Raw genomic sequence first — 16,585 nt, 5'->3', positions numbered from 1 at the left:
GTTTGTTCACTAGTTCACAGTGAGAGGCTGTAGGACCTTAAGAATGGGGGACTTGGGGGTCATTCTTTGAGGTTACACCCAGACTCTGCTTCCTGGTTTACCACAATCTCTAAAACGTGCTCCTACCAACCATAGCTGAGCTATCTCTCCCAGGCTCTGCTTGCTATGATGAGCTGAAACCATGAGCCCAATACTCACTTTCAACCCAGGAGGGAAGGTGTTAGAAAGGGAGTTAGCGGGAGAGGGAGGCATGAAGACGGGGTCAAAGGGCTGGCAAATGGCCACTTCTTCCTTAGTGCAATGAAGTCACAGGTTGTAACTTTTTACATTTTGTAAGTTTTTCTTGAGCATTGTTTTGTTTCCCAAAGCAAACAAACAAACAAACAAAAAAACAAAAACAAGAGTAAAACCTCCAATTCCTAACGCTAATTCCTAATGCGATGACTGCATTTGGCCTTCAAGAGGCCACTGTATAGTATGACAAACACTTTCTAAAGGGAACATAGCTGACCTTGAATGAACTAGAGATTTCCAATACACAGTGGGAGATGGGTCTGTTTACTTGCTTAAACAAAGGATTCGTTCTAAAAGAAAATCAGGCGGCGAAGAAACGATTAATATCGTGAAAGTCCCTAATCTTTCCAACACACCCAACCCCACTTCCTAGAAAAACAGATGGGCCCCCTTTCAAATGCTTTCCACGCCTGTGCTGTCAAGCTTCTATTACACACAATTCACACATATTTTAGTACACAGACGAGATTATTTGCATCCTCTTTTGTAATACAGCTTTGGATATTATTTTCATTGCCACAAATGCAGGACATTACTAACAGACAATATTGAAATTGATTTCCCTTTGTTTTAATGGTTGACACAGTTTTGAATTTTTTTTAAACTTCATTGGCTCTGTGATTGAAAACAAACCAAGAGTTGTAGACAATCAAACTTCAAACCAAGACAAATAGCATGCTCATGAGAAAATCCATTTCCTCCAGAGTGGATCAGAAGTTGGGACTCGGATGAACTGTCATTCCTCAGGTGGCAGAGGAGGAGAGAAGGAGAGGACATTCCAAGAAAGGGACCAATGGGAATAAAGGCCTGAGAGCACCTCCATGGGCCTTATAACTCGGAGGTGAAACGATAACTGCAAGGTTCTGAAAGGGCCGCACAGAGGTCACCATGGGTCATCACCAACTTCCATAATGTGACCCAATAACAAACTCATGTAACGGGAAGTTCCCTTAAAGATGTGCCCATGCAGGTGAGTTCTTGAGACGGAAGTATGACTAGAAAGAGAACCGAAAGTCGCGGCCGTGACCCCTGACCTCACCGAGTCTCACAGGTAGGCTGGCCCATGTTTGGTTAATAGTTGAGTGGTAGAAAATGGACAGGGTGGGACATGGGGTGGATTTCATGGGAGATGCTGTTCATCTTTGTTGAATCTCTAAGATGAAAAACTGTAAAACAAGAGAGGAGGCTGTAAACAGAAGTTGCAGCGTCTGTTTTAGCTCACACAGCGATGCTCTTTCAGGGGCCTAAGAGTCAAGATAACTTGTATTCAGAAATCTGCCTGCGCTCAGAGATTCGCTCACTAAGGTTTTGCCTTGGTGAGATCATCTACTTGGTCAACTCTTAGGGATTCCCCTGTCGTCTTGAAAAACACTTCATCTCAGCCCACGGCTAAACAAACGGCTTCCAGTTGTCTTGTGTTCCTAGGTAACTTTTATTTATTTCTGTGCATGCTTGTATGTATGTGCATGTGTTTGTGTGTGTTGGTATATGTATATATACATGTATGTGTATGTGTGTGTGTGTGTAGGCATATATATGTGTGCTTGTGTGTGCATGTGTGTGAGTGTGCATGCTTGTGTGTGTGTGAGTGAGTGTGTGTGCATGTGTGTGAGTGTGTGTGTGTGCTTGTGAGTGTGTGTGAGTGTGTGCATGTGTGTGAGTGTGTGTGCATGTGTGTGAGTGTGTGTGTGAGTGTGTGTGTGAGTGTGTGTGTGAGTGTGTGTGTGTGTGTGTGAGTGTGTGTGTGAGTGTGTGTGTGTGTGTGTGTGTGTGTGTGTGTGTGTGCTATAGGACACATATGAAGGTAAGAGGACTATTTATGGAAGCTGGTTCTTTCCTTTTGCCACTCCAGGGATGGAATTCAAGTTGTCAGCCCACTAATTTTTAATTCTTTTAGTGAGATTTAGTTTGGGGTTAGAATTTTTTTCTGCATTTGTTGTTTAAGGAAGTAAATTTGAACTTCATGGAATTACCAATCATTACTTATTTTCATACCTAAAAATAATTTTATACTGTTTAGTGTGATATTTGCAACTACATTGTTCTGTTAATGAATTGAAATTTTGTATTTTTGAAATCATAAAATAATTATGTCATTTCCACATTCCTTTTCCCCCCTCCAAATCTTTCCATGTGTTCCCCCTCCACATGTCTCTTTCAGATTCATGGTCTTTTTCTTTAATTTCACATATATTATATAATTTCATATCTATGTAATCCTAAATACAACCTGGTTGGTCGGCATAATGTTCCTTGCATGTATTTTTTTCAGGGTTGAATATTTGGCTATAGATAGCCAGGTTGTGTGTTCTTCCTTGGAGAAGACATTCTCTCTCTCTTCCTCCCTCCCCTCCCCCTCCCCTCCCCCTCCCCTCCCCCCTCTCTCCTTCTCCCCCACTCTCTTTCTCTCTGTCTCTCTCAGTGTTTTTTAGTTGCCTGGAGTCTTACTGACATGGGTGCCGACCCACGGCCTGAACAAGGACACCATCAATAAACTGCTAACACGGATGGGAGAATATATTTTAAAAGTAAACAGAAAAATAGAACAAGGTGAGCTTAATTAGTGAGGTAGCTAGACAGACAGGCGAACCATGGGAAGGATGGGGGGGGTCTCACTACACCAAGAACCAAGACTTCCAACACAACAGCCATAGAAGGCCAATCTCCCTTCTAATGATCTTTTAGACATGGCACCTGAACCCCTTTTGTAGTGAAAGGACTCATCCTAACCTACATGCAAAGTTCTAGCAGTTCCTGGTTTTACTTTATTAGATTGTGATCCCATCGGAAGAATCTCTGTCGCCTTTATTCATCTTGGGTGTCATAAAGAGGAAGAGAGGCAGGCATGCTATGGGGTAGGGGATCCCTTTGAAACTTGCTGAGCAATAAAATCCCAGAAAGTCTCCAGCATCCCACATGCAGCCACTGTTAGGACGTGTATGTGTACATCCTCTTTGAGAAGTGCACACTAATGTTTTTTTTTTTGGGGGGGGGGTCTTAGGTTCTTCCCAAGGGCCTCCTTTCTCTTAATCTTGGTGCTTAAAAATCTATGCTAAATGTCTTCCCAGACAAAGCATTTCTGTCCTGCAGGCTGCCTCTTCCGAACTGTCTGTTTCCTTTGTGTACAGAAGCCTTTCAGTTTCATGAGGCCACATTGGTCAACCGTTAGCTATATTTCCTGATCCGAGTTCTCACTGTATGCTCTATGCTGTGTGTTGTGTGTACTGTGCTATGTGCTGTGGTGTGTGTGTGTGTGTGTGTGTGTACTGTGCTGTGTGCTGTGATATGTGTGTGCTAAGTGTGCATTGTGTGCTGTATGCTGTGTGTATGTGTGTGTGTGCTGTGTGTGTGTGCTGTGTATGCTGTGTGTGTGTGCTGTGTATGCTGTGTGTGTGTGCTGTGTATGCTGTGTGTGTTCTGTGTATGTGTGCTATGTGTGCTGTGTGTGCTGTATGTTGTGTGCTGGGTGTGTGGTGTGTGTGCTGTGTGTGTGTGTGCTGTGTGTGTGCTGTATGTTGTATGTGTGCTGTATGTTGTGTGTGTGCTGTGTATGTGTGCTGTATGCTGTGTGTGTGTGTGCTGTATGTTGTGTGTGTGTGCTATATGTTGTGTGCTGTGTGTGTGCTGTGTATGCTGTGTGTGTGTGTGCTGTATGTTGTGTGTGTGATGTGTGTGTGTGCTATGTGTGTGTGCTGTGTATGTGTGCTATATGTGTGTGTGCTGTGTATGTGTGCTGTATGTTGTGTGCTGTGTGTGTGCTTTGTGTGTGTGCTGTATGTTGTGTGCTATATGTTGTGTGATGTGTGTGTGCTATGTATGCTGTATGTGTGCTGTATGCTGTGTGTGTGTTGTGTGTGCCGTATGTGTGTGTGTGTGCTGTATGCTGTGTTTGTATGCTGTGTGCCGTGTGCTATGTGTGTGCTGTGTGTGTGTGCTGAATGTGTGTGTGCCGTGTGCCATGTGCTGTGTGTGTGCTGTAATGAGTCCTACCCTCTCTTGTAGAACGTCTCAGATTTAGGTCCTGTGTTGAAGTCACTGGTCCGTTTGGAGTTATACTTAGTGTGGAGTAGGAATTAAGTTCCTTCTACACGTGAACATCCCATTTTCCCAGGACCATTCATTGAAGATCCTGTCTTTCCCAGATTGTGTATTTTTGGAGACTTTGTCAAAACTCTGGTGGCTGCCGTTGCATAGACTTGAGTCTGAGTCTTCTATTCTGTCCTGTTTATCTGTGTGTCTGACTGCTCCAGCGCCACTGTATTAGTATTGCCATAGTCCTATAATATTTGTGTTTATATCCATAGCAAAAATGCTACTGTCTGCCTTAATCAGAAAAGCCCCTCTGTCCAGTGGATGGTGACGAATGTGGACTTATGACTGTTGACGCCACGCCTGAGAGCAAGTGGAGGACGAGTGCCAGGCCTGCGTTAGATATTTATAGCAGGGTCTCTAAGGCTCAGGGAACAGGACAAAAGAGGTGGAAGAAAGAATGTAAATGCCAGAGATGTGGGGAGGTCACCTGGGAAAGACAAAGCCATTTCGAGTAGGGGAACTCACAGCAGCTTTAACACCTGTGCTGAGTCTGCATAAGATTCGGTCTCTCAACAGCCAGGCATGATGGGGAGGTGGGGAAGGGAAGTGGGGAGGGATTGGAGGGGGGAGCTGGGAAAAGCTGGGGGTCATTGCCCTCAACTCTGTGCTCCCTGATGATAGTTCCAGTCCAAGGGTCATGATGACGACCCTGGTGAGACTAAATCACAAAGCTAAACCAAATGCCGTGATGTAAAGAGAGACTGGGAGAGATGGCGGCGGCGTTGGGAGCAAGGGAAGAGGGCGTGGGGGGAGAAAATAGTCAGAGTATATCATATGCGTGCATGGCATTGCTAAGTAAAATAGATCAATTAAAAATTAAAACAGAATGTCAACTCTGCTTTGAACTTCTCTTCCCTTGTAAAGCTGAGGACCTGGCATTACCTCAGGCAGAGGACCATGTCAGGCTGCTGGTGACAACACAGAGCTGTACCTCCATCGCTGACATCGCTGACAGCAGCACCTGCTTCTCGCAAACTTCCTCACTCTTAACTTCAGATCCAACGGAAATGAATTTTCATAAATCTTAGGACATCTCCCATATTGCTGTCAGTATTCCTGTCACAGAAATACTGGCTATTGGAGAGCGAAGCTGGCACGCAGAGAGTGGAGAGTTCAGTTTTTCACGTCACTGAAAATGAATTTTGGGGGAAAAAATAAAAGCATGATCCTAGCACACAACTAGTCATGCTTTTATAAGTTGGAAAACAGTATTGAAATATCTGTCTGCATAACCGTCTGAGGATGGTCTCTGAGTCCCATGACCACTAAGGCACATTTCCATTGCACATTTCCAGGAACAAATGTTGTAGGTAGCTGTTAAAAAAACGTTTTTTCTTCTAAGCAAGCAGAATCTGTGGTTTGAGAAGACAGCTGTGGTAATGAGTTCTAAGGGAAGTTTCTCAAAAGCATTTGTCTTCCCAAAATAAGAAGTAGGTGCACAAACTTTGCAGAGTTCAGCACACTAAACTGTCCAAGGGATAAATTATTAACTCATACCCTCTCTCTACTTACTCCTACAATTTCCAGGCAAGGGTTTTTAGAATAACTTTATTTTAATTTTTAGTATAATTTCATCATAATACAGGTAGTAATTTGATTTTGCTACATGTATATACATCTTTTCTTTTTTCATTCAAATTTGACTTGTCAGAGAAGTTCTGTTTCCGTGTGTGTGTGTGTGTGTGTGTGTGTGTGTGTGTGTGTGTGTGTGTTTTCTCTGTGTAACAGAGTCCTGACTGTCCTCGAACTTACAGAGATCCACTTACCTCCACTGGGACTAAAGGTGTGTGACACCACGCCCAGCTGTCTCCTTTATTTTTGATGTAGACTACTTGAAGTAGCTTTCCATATGGCTTCACATTTCCTGAAATATGTGTTGAATTTTCTAGGTAGATGGTTGGACCCAAACCCAGCAGTCTTGGTGACCTACAAACGGTGAGCAGGCATTAGTGGCTCCTCCGTTCTTGGTCCCCTTTTTCCATTGGAGATACTTCAGTTTGGTTTTTGTTATTGATTTCCTCTTTACTCCGTCTGATACCACAGCCACCCCTCCAGTAGTGTTTTCCTCCCTGCCTCACAACAAATGCAGTCTTCCCCAGACTTCCAAAAGCCTGGAGCATACACACATGCATACTTGGACTGACCAGTTCTGGGTTGGCCATTTTTTAGACACTAGACCAACCATTCACCTACTCTGTGGCTGTTTTTGTGTATCAATTTGTCATAAGCTAGAGTTATCACAGAGAAAGGAACCTCCCTTGAGGAAATGCCACCATGAGATCCCAGTTCTAAGGCTTTTTCTAAATTAGTGATCAAGGGTGGAAAGGCCCATTGTGGGTGGTGCCATCCCTGGGCTGATAGTGCTGGGTTCTATAATAAAGCAAGCTGAGCAAACCTGGGGAAGCAAGCCAGTAAGTAACATCCCTCCATGGCCTCTGCATCAACTCCTGCTTCCTGACCTACTTGATTTCCAGTTCTGACTTCCTTTGGTGATGAACAGCAGTGTGGAAGTGTAAGCTGAATAAACCCTTTCCTCCCCAACTTGCTTTTTGGTCATGATGTTTGTGCAGGAATAGAAACCCTGACTAAAACACCCACCAATGGAACATCATTGAAAAAAATGGTCACGTTTAGCACAGCAGAAGAAGGTTGTCCATAAATGTTCACACCACTCACAGAAAGCTCAGCTTAGATTCAGTCATGCAAGCTTTGAGACTTGAGCCCTGCCCTCCTTTCCATGTGTGAGTTCCATGCTGATCTTAAGGCAGAGTTTGCCGTGAGGAGCAGACACCACCTGTAACATTGCTATGTAGCTCAGGAAGCCCTGGATCCAGGCTGAAGTCGAGACTAGCCATGGGTTGACAAACAGTGTTGGCTTTGTGATGTTAGTGGGGCTTACCCTGCACAGCCAACCCTTCAGGAGCTCTTAGCAAATTACTGAATTTGAACTTAGCAAAGATTTTAAAATCATGGATCCAATGCGTCTTTGGAGACGCTTCTTAAGTGTGAAGAGGAATCTTGAAGAAGACAATGTGTTCAGATTGTCTGAGCACATGAGAAAATTAGTTGTCCCTGACCAGACCACATAAATGTGAAAGGAAGTGTTCCGTGCCACAGTGAGGAGTCAGCAAGACAGATGCTAACAAGGGAAACGCTGGGGGGATGAGCAACAAGGATGGATTTAGGAATGGTATTTAACTGTAAAGTTTCCTGTGGGAAAAACTAAGCAAGTATTTAAAACAGTAGGAAGAAACTGCCATGGGGAATGTTAGCCCTTCTTTAATGCAGTGATATTGGCATAAGTACAAGAAGAGCCTGCATTTATAACCATTTCCCAAATCCTCAATTCCTCGAACCTTCTACTCAGGCAGAGAAGGGACTTCAAGCTGTCAGTTGGGAGATGGATAAAGTGATTCTGTTGACAAATAATTTTCAAAACCCGAGGGACAGTTTAGGGTCATTCATATGCAAATTTAAAATGAGTCTGGGCAGGGGGTGGGGGGAGAGTGCAAATGGACAATGTAAAGATTTATTGATTGATTGGCTTCTGCTGCCTAAAACGTAGAAAAGGGCATCAGGTCCACAGGAAACCATCTGGGACCACACACATTGGGACACTGAAGGCTGTGTGGTAAGACAGCAGAGCTGGAAGACCCCTGAGTGGGAACGGGACAGGAAATTCTGAACTCACCATTGTTGATTTTGGGACTCTCCAAGGCCTGGGAAATCCTTGCTTCCATTCTCCCCACTAGAGACTTGTTGGCTTCCAGACAAACATGACAGAGACTAGATGAGGCCAGTCTGCTGCACGGGAGAGGCTCCAGGGACCACACTTAACCAGCTGCTGTTGGTGCTGCTGGAGCATGATCCTCAACCCTGGGGCAAAGCTTCTCCACTGGGGCAAAGCTTCTCCACGTCTTCCTCACTCGCTTCCAGCACTTTACTGGGGCCATTGTGGTGGAAAGGAGATTGTACACATGGCTGTTCTCATGCTGATATTTTGATCTGTGTGCCATGTTCACAGTCTCTGCATGGTCCTTCTCAGAAGCAGTTTTGTGAATAATTTAATCTAACTGGTCAACCCAGTTCAGTTTTTAAGAAGACAACTTGGTTAAATCAAAGACACACCAAAAGTTGAAGGTAGTGTTGGCTCAGAGGGGAAAGGCCCCTGCTGCACAGCCTGATGACCTAAGTTCTAGCCCCACTTGGTGCAAGGAGAGAATGACCCCGAAAGTTGTCCTCTGACCTCTGCATGTGTGCACAGACACACACATGCACATGCACACATGCATACACTCATATGCCAAATCAAACCATTTTTTCAAAGCTCAAGGTAAGAGGAATAAGTAGCCTCTCTGGTAGGATCAGCAACTTTACACCCTAGCAAAGCTGTGATCCTAGGCAATTGCTTTTTCCACATTCCATCCTGACTTCAGGATCCAACAGCCAGCCACTTCCCCACTATAATGGAGGTGTATGATGTGACTGTGCTCAGGGAGCTGACAGCAGGAGCCAACGGATGCGCCAGATTCCACGGATGGTTCAAAAACACTGGAGGTGGCCATCGCTGGAGGTCCCTCAACTCAACTCCACACTCTCTAACACACTCCCCTCAGTTAAAATGTTCCCATGCAACTTATTCCTTCTTGATACACTAGATGTTTTATTTTATTATCTTTTTATTATCACAATAATTCTTACTTTGTTTTCTTTGGTTTTGTGAGTCAGGGTCTTGCTACAAAGTTCAGGTTGTACTTGAGCCTTAGATTTTCTGATCTTCCTGCTTTAGGCTCCCAAACGCTGATTACAGGTGCATGCCAACATACTCTCTTTCTTCTTTTTTTTTCTGATTTTTTAAAATTCATTTATTTCATGTATGTGGGTACACTGTTGCTGTCTTCAGACACACCAGAAGAGGGCATCAGATCCCACTACAGATGGTTGTGAGCCACCATGTGGCTGCTGAGAATTGAACTCAGGACCTCTGGAAGAGCAGTCAGTGCTCTTAACTGCTGAGCTATCTCTCCAGTCCCCACACTCAGCTTTACTCTCTCTCTCTCTCTCTCTCTCTCTCTCTCTCTCTGTGTGTGTGTGTGTGTCTGTGTATATGCATGCATGTACATGTACTCTCATGTGTGCATGTATTCATGTGTATGCAGGAGTGCATGTATGTGTGCATATGTGTGTAGAAGCCAAAGATTGATGTTGAATGTCTTCAGTTTTTTTTTCTTCCACCTTGATTTCTGAGACAGCGTCTCTCTCCGAACCCAGAACTAACCAAGTCAGCTGACTGGCTGGCCAGAGAGCTGCATGGTTTGTGTATCTCCCCTGCCCCACTGCTGACACTGGAATTACACACACATGTCATTGCACTGAGCTTTTTACGCAGATGTTGGGGATCTGAGCTCAGGTCTTCATGCTTGCATGGAAAGTAAATTATTGACTGAGCTATCTCTTCGATACTGATTTACTTCTTTCAAACAAAAAAATTGTCTCTCTGTCTCTTCTGTTTGTCTCTGTCTGTCTGCCTCTCTGTCTCTACTTCTCTCTGTATGTCTGTTTCTCTGTCTCTGGCTGTATCTGTCTCTCCCTCTCTGTCTCTCTGTGTCTGTCTCTGTCTGTCTCTCCCTCTCTGTTTCACTGTTTCTCTGTCTCTGTCTATTTCTCTTTGTGTCTGTCTCTGTCTCTCCCCCTCTCTTTCCCTCTTTCTGACTCTGTCTCTCTCTCCCTCCCTCTCCTTCTCCCTGCCTTGTGCATGCATTCACACACAAGCTAACGAGAGCACTATCTTTGTCTCTTTCAAATGTTTGATACAGAATAGGTGCTTAATAAATATTTGCTGAATTAATAAACAAGGGTTCAGATGTTGTGTTCCCTGAGATGAGAGTCTGACCTTCTCTCGCATCTCACTCTGCAGCTTTGCTCTGTGTAACTGTCAGATGTGTGAGGTTGTCCCATGACTCACTAGAAATGGCTTTGTTCCATGTCCAGATGTTTCCTAAACACCACTCAGGACAACAGCCAGAGTCTAAGGCAGTTCACTGACCCCTGGCCGAGGGCTGTTGCATTATCTGCAGCCTGCAGTTACTATGGACAAAGAAGAGGCCATCTTCCCATGGTATTTATCCTGATGCCCCATCTGGCCCCGAAGCTCTTTCTTACCTTCCTAGCTGGAGCAAGCCCTCCCTCAGCTTCACGCTATTTATAGACCAATCAACTGGCTGCCAGATATTTGTTTCTCCTTCCAGATTCTGACTCCCCCATATCCCCTCTGCTTTCTGTCCAGGAAGGCTGATTTGCATAGACACTATCAAAGGAATCCTAGTCCCCCTTGCTTCCTTTGGGGTCCAGCCAATGAGAATTCCTGGCAGGAGAACTGAAAAAGGGAGGGAATGGGGACCAGTGATTCCTGTAAGTCGGCTGTGGCCTGGGGTACCACTCCATGACAGCTGCTGCCCCTCACCCAGCACCCAGCTTGCCCCAGCCTCTAGATGCTGTAACACTCACTACTGGGTCTCCTAGCACAGGCACGGTAACAGCTTCCCTGCTGCCACTGTCCGAGGTCCCCTCATGTCTCTCCTACACAGTCTACACCTTTGTAAATTAGCTACTTTCTAAATAAGCCCCTGGTAGATTCTCTTAATTTGCTTGTGCCTTCTGTTCCCATGGGGCCTTGACCTGCGCAACGATTTCAGCTCTCTGTTGTTCTGTTACTGTGACCTACAATAGAGGGCAGAAAAGTAATAGAGAAATTTCTAGAAACTCCCAAAAATCTCTGTCCAATATAGCATCTCTAATTATCAAACCACCTGTGATAGTTTCTTTTCTGTTACTAATGACAAAATACCCCTGCAGAAGCAGCCTCCAGGGAGAAAGGGTCTATCTTAGCTCACAGTTCCAGCCCATCGTGGTGAGGATAGCTTGGTAGCAAAAGCATAAGGCTGGCCTGGAGGTCAGGAAGCAAGGTAAAAGGAGAAAGGGCCAGGCTATAAACCCTCAAAGCCCACCCCTAGTGACAGATATACTTCTTCCACCTAGGCTCTACCTCCCAATGTTTCCATAACCTTTCAAAGCAGTGGGAGGCCACCAGCCAGGACCAAGTGTCCTAGTACCTGAGCATGTGAGGACATCTCAGCACACACCAGCGTTCACCCCTCTCTGCTGACTAGCTGTCTTTTCTGTTTTCTTTTTCTCTTTTTAAAAACTGTTCTGTTATTGTAAAGAGACACCATTGTCAAGGCAACTTATAAATGGAAGCATTTAATTGGAGGCGCCCTTGATGTTTCCGAGTGAGCCCATGATCACCATGGCGGGGAGCCTGGTGGCAGGTAGGCATGGTGCTGGTATGCTGAGAGCTCACATCTATCCACAGGTGACAAGCTGAGGAGACTGGGCCTTGGGTAGCCTTGAAAACGTAAAGCCTCCCCCACCACATTAGAAAGTCTTTATTAGCCGCCTGCCAACTAACTACACTGAATGTTATGGACTTGAGTATAGTCCCAACCCCTTCTTAGGGTGGGCTTTTAAAACATAAAACACATCCTGGGGTCACCCACCTCAGTTAGCCAGAAACAGAACTATGGGAGCCAAAAGGCAAAGTTGGTACATGTAAGGACTTTCCCAGGACTATGGACTTTGATGGATTGGGTCTTTGTTTTTGTTTTGGCAGCTGTTGCTATCCGTACGCTTGGTTCCAAGGCTTGAATAGCACCTCCATCATGGCCTCAATTGTGCTAAGGTCTGGGCACCTGTTACATTTCTCACTGATCCTACCAGCATGAATCAAATCATAAACTCATCTGTGGGAGGACCAGGGAGATATATGGTCTCCTTAGCACTACAGTTTAGCAGAATTTGTTATATGTAGCTTAGTAGGCATTTGAGTAAGCAGGGTCCTAGAGTGAGAGCTAGGAGCAAAAGGACTAGTGGCCCAGCCATGGCCCTGAGTAGTTAACAAGTGGGACCGAAAGAACAAGGATTTGTACCTTTGTTAGACACTTGATGTCTTGTTTCTCTTTTTCGAAGGTTACTTTTGACCATGGCTAAACTTTCTTTAATTATCCCTGACTGATTGGCATAGAAGCACGAGACTTCTCCCAGCATCATACAGAAACCTCCTTGTCTCATAAGAAGGAGCGTCCAGTCCTCTTTGATTCTCCACCATGAAAGACGGGACAAAGGAAGGTCCATGTTGACCCCCACACTGTCTAGACCCATCATTCCTCTGAACCTTCGCCTTCCAGGGGGAGAGAGATTTCCTCCTCCTTGTACCCAGTGAACCAGAGCCACTCTCCTCAGTCTTGCTCAAGTTTCATCAGTTGTATGTAGCAAAGTAGTTTCCTGACCATCAGCCATCGTCGAGTAGAGTTGTTGAAGTGACCTCAGAACAGCCTGTCCCACAGTCCTGGCAATGGGATAAGCAGAGCAATCAACACTAGCGAGGTTCTTCACATCCCTTGCAAAAAGCAAAGGCGAGAGTCACTCGATTTCCAATGGAGATTCTAATCACTAGTCCCTCCTATCCCCCCAGCCAGTTGCATGCAGTGGTAGAGGAAGGTTGGGGAAGGTCTAGAGCTTGTGCGAGGCAGTAGATTGACATGAGGTGGGGAGCACTCTTTGGTGGGGAAGCTTTAACCCATCATTCCTGCTGAGGTAGGGCTTTTCAATGATGTAGCTGCTAAAGTGAGTCAGTCATGCGTTCCCAGGAGACCTCTCACACATGGTCTGTAAGTAAGCCCCGAGAGCTCACTGGTCCACTGAGCTGGTCTTGGAGGGAATCCTTTTATTGGCCTGTAGTCATTGTATGCAGAATGGGTAGGCATTTCTTTACATATCTCAAAGAAATCTAACTCAACACCATATCAGTTGTAGTTGATGTGATCATGGAGGTAGAAATTTCAGAAGCTTGAAGTGAGCCACATACAGGTTTACTTTTCTGGAATGGCCAATGAAGAAAGCAAGCAAAGCCACTGACATTGCAGAGCTGCCCGACGAATCCACAAGTCTCCGTGTCCAGTCTGCCGTTTCCTTTGGTCTCTTCATCTGTTACTGTCTCTGATAGAGTATTTTTTCATTTTTCCTCTGTCGTCTCAGGGTGGAGAAGTGGCTGCCATAGCTCCACAGTGTTCATCTGGGTCACAGGCAACAATCTGGAGCCCAGAGGAGCTTTAGGCCAGTGTGTCCTGCTTCCCAAGGGGCCACCATCCTTACCCACAGGACTTCCAGCAACATCTGCTTGGTCATAGTTCTCTAACCTGGTGACCTCTAGGCACAGAGGATGGTGGGAAATAGGGCATTGTTGGTCACTGTTGGATCATCTGGGTGTTTATGTTTTATCACAGGACTCCATGTTGTTGTTTTTTTTTTGTGGATGGGTTCTAATCAGCACCCCTTACTCTTTTGAGTCTACAAATAAAATTGAGTTGAGGAACATTGTGAACCTTCAGCTGTTTCCCAGATTCGTGTTCTGAATGTCCTGTGTATTCCGGTGTGCTCTGACTCATCTCCCTGATTTCACACCCCCTGGCTCCTGATGTCCTGAGGCATGCATCTCCTTCATTCTTGAGATGCTCCATGATCTTCCTCATCCTTGATTCTCTCCACTTGCTGTTCCCTCCACCTGGAATTCCCCACTCCCATTTTATCCCCTTATTGCTGCTTATCCAAAGGTCTCACTCCAAGGTTGTTTTGATTTTTAGGATATCCTGTGCTTCTTTTCCTCTGATTTTAGGACATCCTGTGCTTCTTTTGTTGTGTCCTCATCAGTTTGGGGGCTTTAAATATATTGCTCTTAGTTCTCCCAGTCTTGTCCCAATGTGAAAAGTTCTAATGGTGAGGATGCTACCGAATCCAACCCCACATCTGATGACAGTTGTAGCAACAGAAATCTAAGGTCTTGGCAGAACTGGGTAATGCTGGACAGCGACCACACCAACGTAAGTGCCTATTTTGTAACGTCCTTGCTCATTTTAGAACATATGAGTTGTCTGCAGCCCCTTCAACTATTAGCTGTGTGTGGATGTGCAGGCTCAGGCACACGTCTGTGTGTACAGTTTTATATTTAATACACATGAAGTTCTTGGGCACCGGAAGAATGGTCTGGTTTAACGGCAGTGACGTCACCTGAAACAGAGAAATGTGGCCCTGCACTGCTGTGGGAAGCCTGAGGAGTTTTCCCTTAGGGACCTTCCCTCAGGTAAAGGTGAGTTCTTGATTATGTCACAGAAAGGCATTGCAGGATGAGACAAAGTGATGAGTGTCTTAAGCAGAGATATGGAACACCACACAGGTTAGGTAGACTAACCCAAGCTTCAGACTTCAGCATAGGCATTAGAGAAGGGCTTAAGAATATGAGGGAGCACATTCCCAGACACAGTGTGGGCCTGTCAGGAGAAACTCACGCTTAGATGTTTCTACTGTGGTGGTAAATCAGGTTTTGTGTCTTTCTTTGCTTCTTCTTTGAGACTGGCTCTGACTCTGTAGTTCAAGCTGACCTGAACTCACTACATAGGCCAAGCTGGCCACAAACTCAGGCAATCCTCCTGTCTCAGTCACCCAAGTGCTGGATTTATTAGAAATACGTAAATATATAAATGGAATTTATGGGCGACCCTGCCTGGCCCAATTCTGGGTCTAAATCACACTCCTTGAAGAATATAATTTATAGCAAGTTTTAAAATTAAGCAACATTTTAAAAATTCAATAAGGTTTAAAAAGTATTTAAAATGTGTGGGTAATTTATGTTTCGTATCTTAAAGAATTTATTTTGTGAATGAAATGTCTCATTAGCCTGCCCCAAATTGAAAACTCTAGAAGTATAGGCAAGTACTACTATATAAATGGAAGATGCTTGCACAACTGAGGAGTTAACTTTGTTTCAATGAATGTATAGAGAGATAGCAGGAATGTGTGGTAAGGAAGAGCCCAGGAACCAGGCTTAAATCCGGATGTGGCAACCAGCTCATTTTGTTCAACAGTAACCATATCTCATGCTGACTGCAAAACAAAACTTAGCAGGACCTATTTCCTGTCTCTAAGAGTCTTACTAACAGAAGGGATGACAGTCACAGTGGAGATAAGGGTAGTCGCACCCTTCCCCTGGTGGCTACACTGAAAGAAAAGTCTTTGTTCAAGGTATTGAAAGATGTTTAAAAAGTTACCATAGAAACAAGAGAGGAACATCCTTAATTTGTGTATGAGGGGCTGAATGGACACATGCAGATACAGAGACATAAAAGAAAGTGTTTCCCCAAGCTGCAGTTGAAGGTTAGCCGAGTGCAGAGGGGCCAGCAAATGACTGGACTAAAGCTGAAACGGGGACAAAGGTCAGAGTAACCAACCTTGCTCTAACTTATTCTATATGTATAAAGCAGTGGGACTTTAGACTCTGCCTCACCCTAGGAGGCTCTAGTTTTTAAAATTCATCCATCCATCCACCCACTCATCCATCCATCCACTCACCATCCATCCATCCATCCATCCATCCATCCATCCATCTATTCATCCATCCACCTATCCATCCATCCATGCATCCATCCACCCACCCATCCATCTATCCATCCATCCATCCCACTCACCATCCATCCATCCACCCACCCATCCATCTATTCATCCATCCACCCATCCACCCACCCATCCATCCACCCACTCACCCATACACCCACCCACCCATCCATTTAGCCATCCATCCATCCATCCATCCATCCATCCATCCATCCACCCATCCATCCACCCATCCATCCACCCACCCACTCACCCATCCACCCACCCATCCATACTCTGTGTGAATGTGTGGACATCAAGGTGTGTATTCCATGGTGTACCTGTGGAAGTCAGAAGACAACCTTGGGTATCTGCCTTCCATCGTGTTCCACTGTTAATAATGCAAGCACCAGGCTGCAAGGCCTGTGAAGACCTGGTGAGACTCCTGTTTTCACTTTCCATCTCTTGGTGGAGTCACACTGTGATTATATGCACTTATACAGTCACATCTGACCTTTCACATGGACACGGGTCCTAACTCAGGTTATCAGGTCCGCATGGCAGTTGTATCACTGAGCCATCTCTCTGGTCCCAAGAGATCCACTTTACAAGCAGCTTTTGACTCCACGTTGAGACTGAAGGATGACTATGCATCTGGGTGGACACATGAGTGGCTCCATCTATCTGGCACCACCCATGCAACACTGACTGATGGATA

This window comes from Mus caroli, unplaced genomic scaffold (genome assembly GCF_978045245.1).
Source record: "Mus caroli unplaced genomic scaffold, Mus_caroli_1 scaffold_12, whole genome shotgun sequence".
NCBI lineage: Eukaryota > Metazoa > Chordata > Mammalia > Rodentia > Muridae > Mus > Mus caroli.
The sequence above is the reverse complement of the archived record's forward strand: the minus strand, read 5'-3'. Positions refer to the sequence as shown.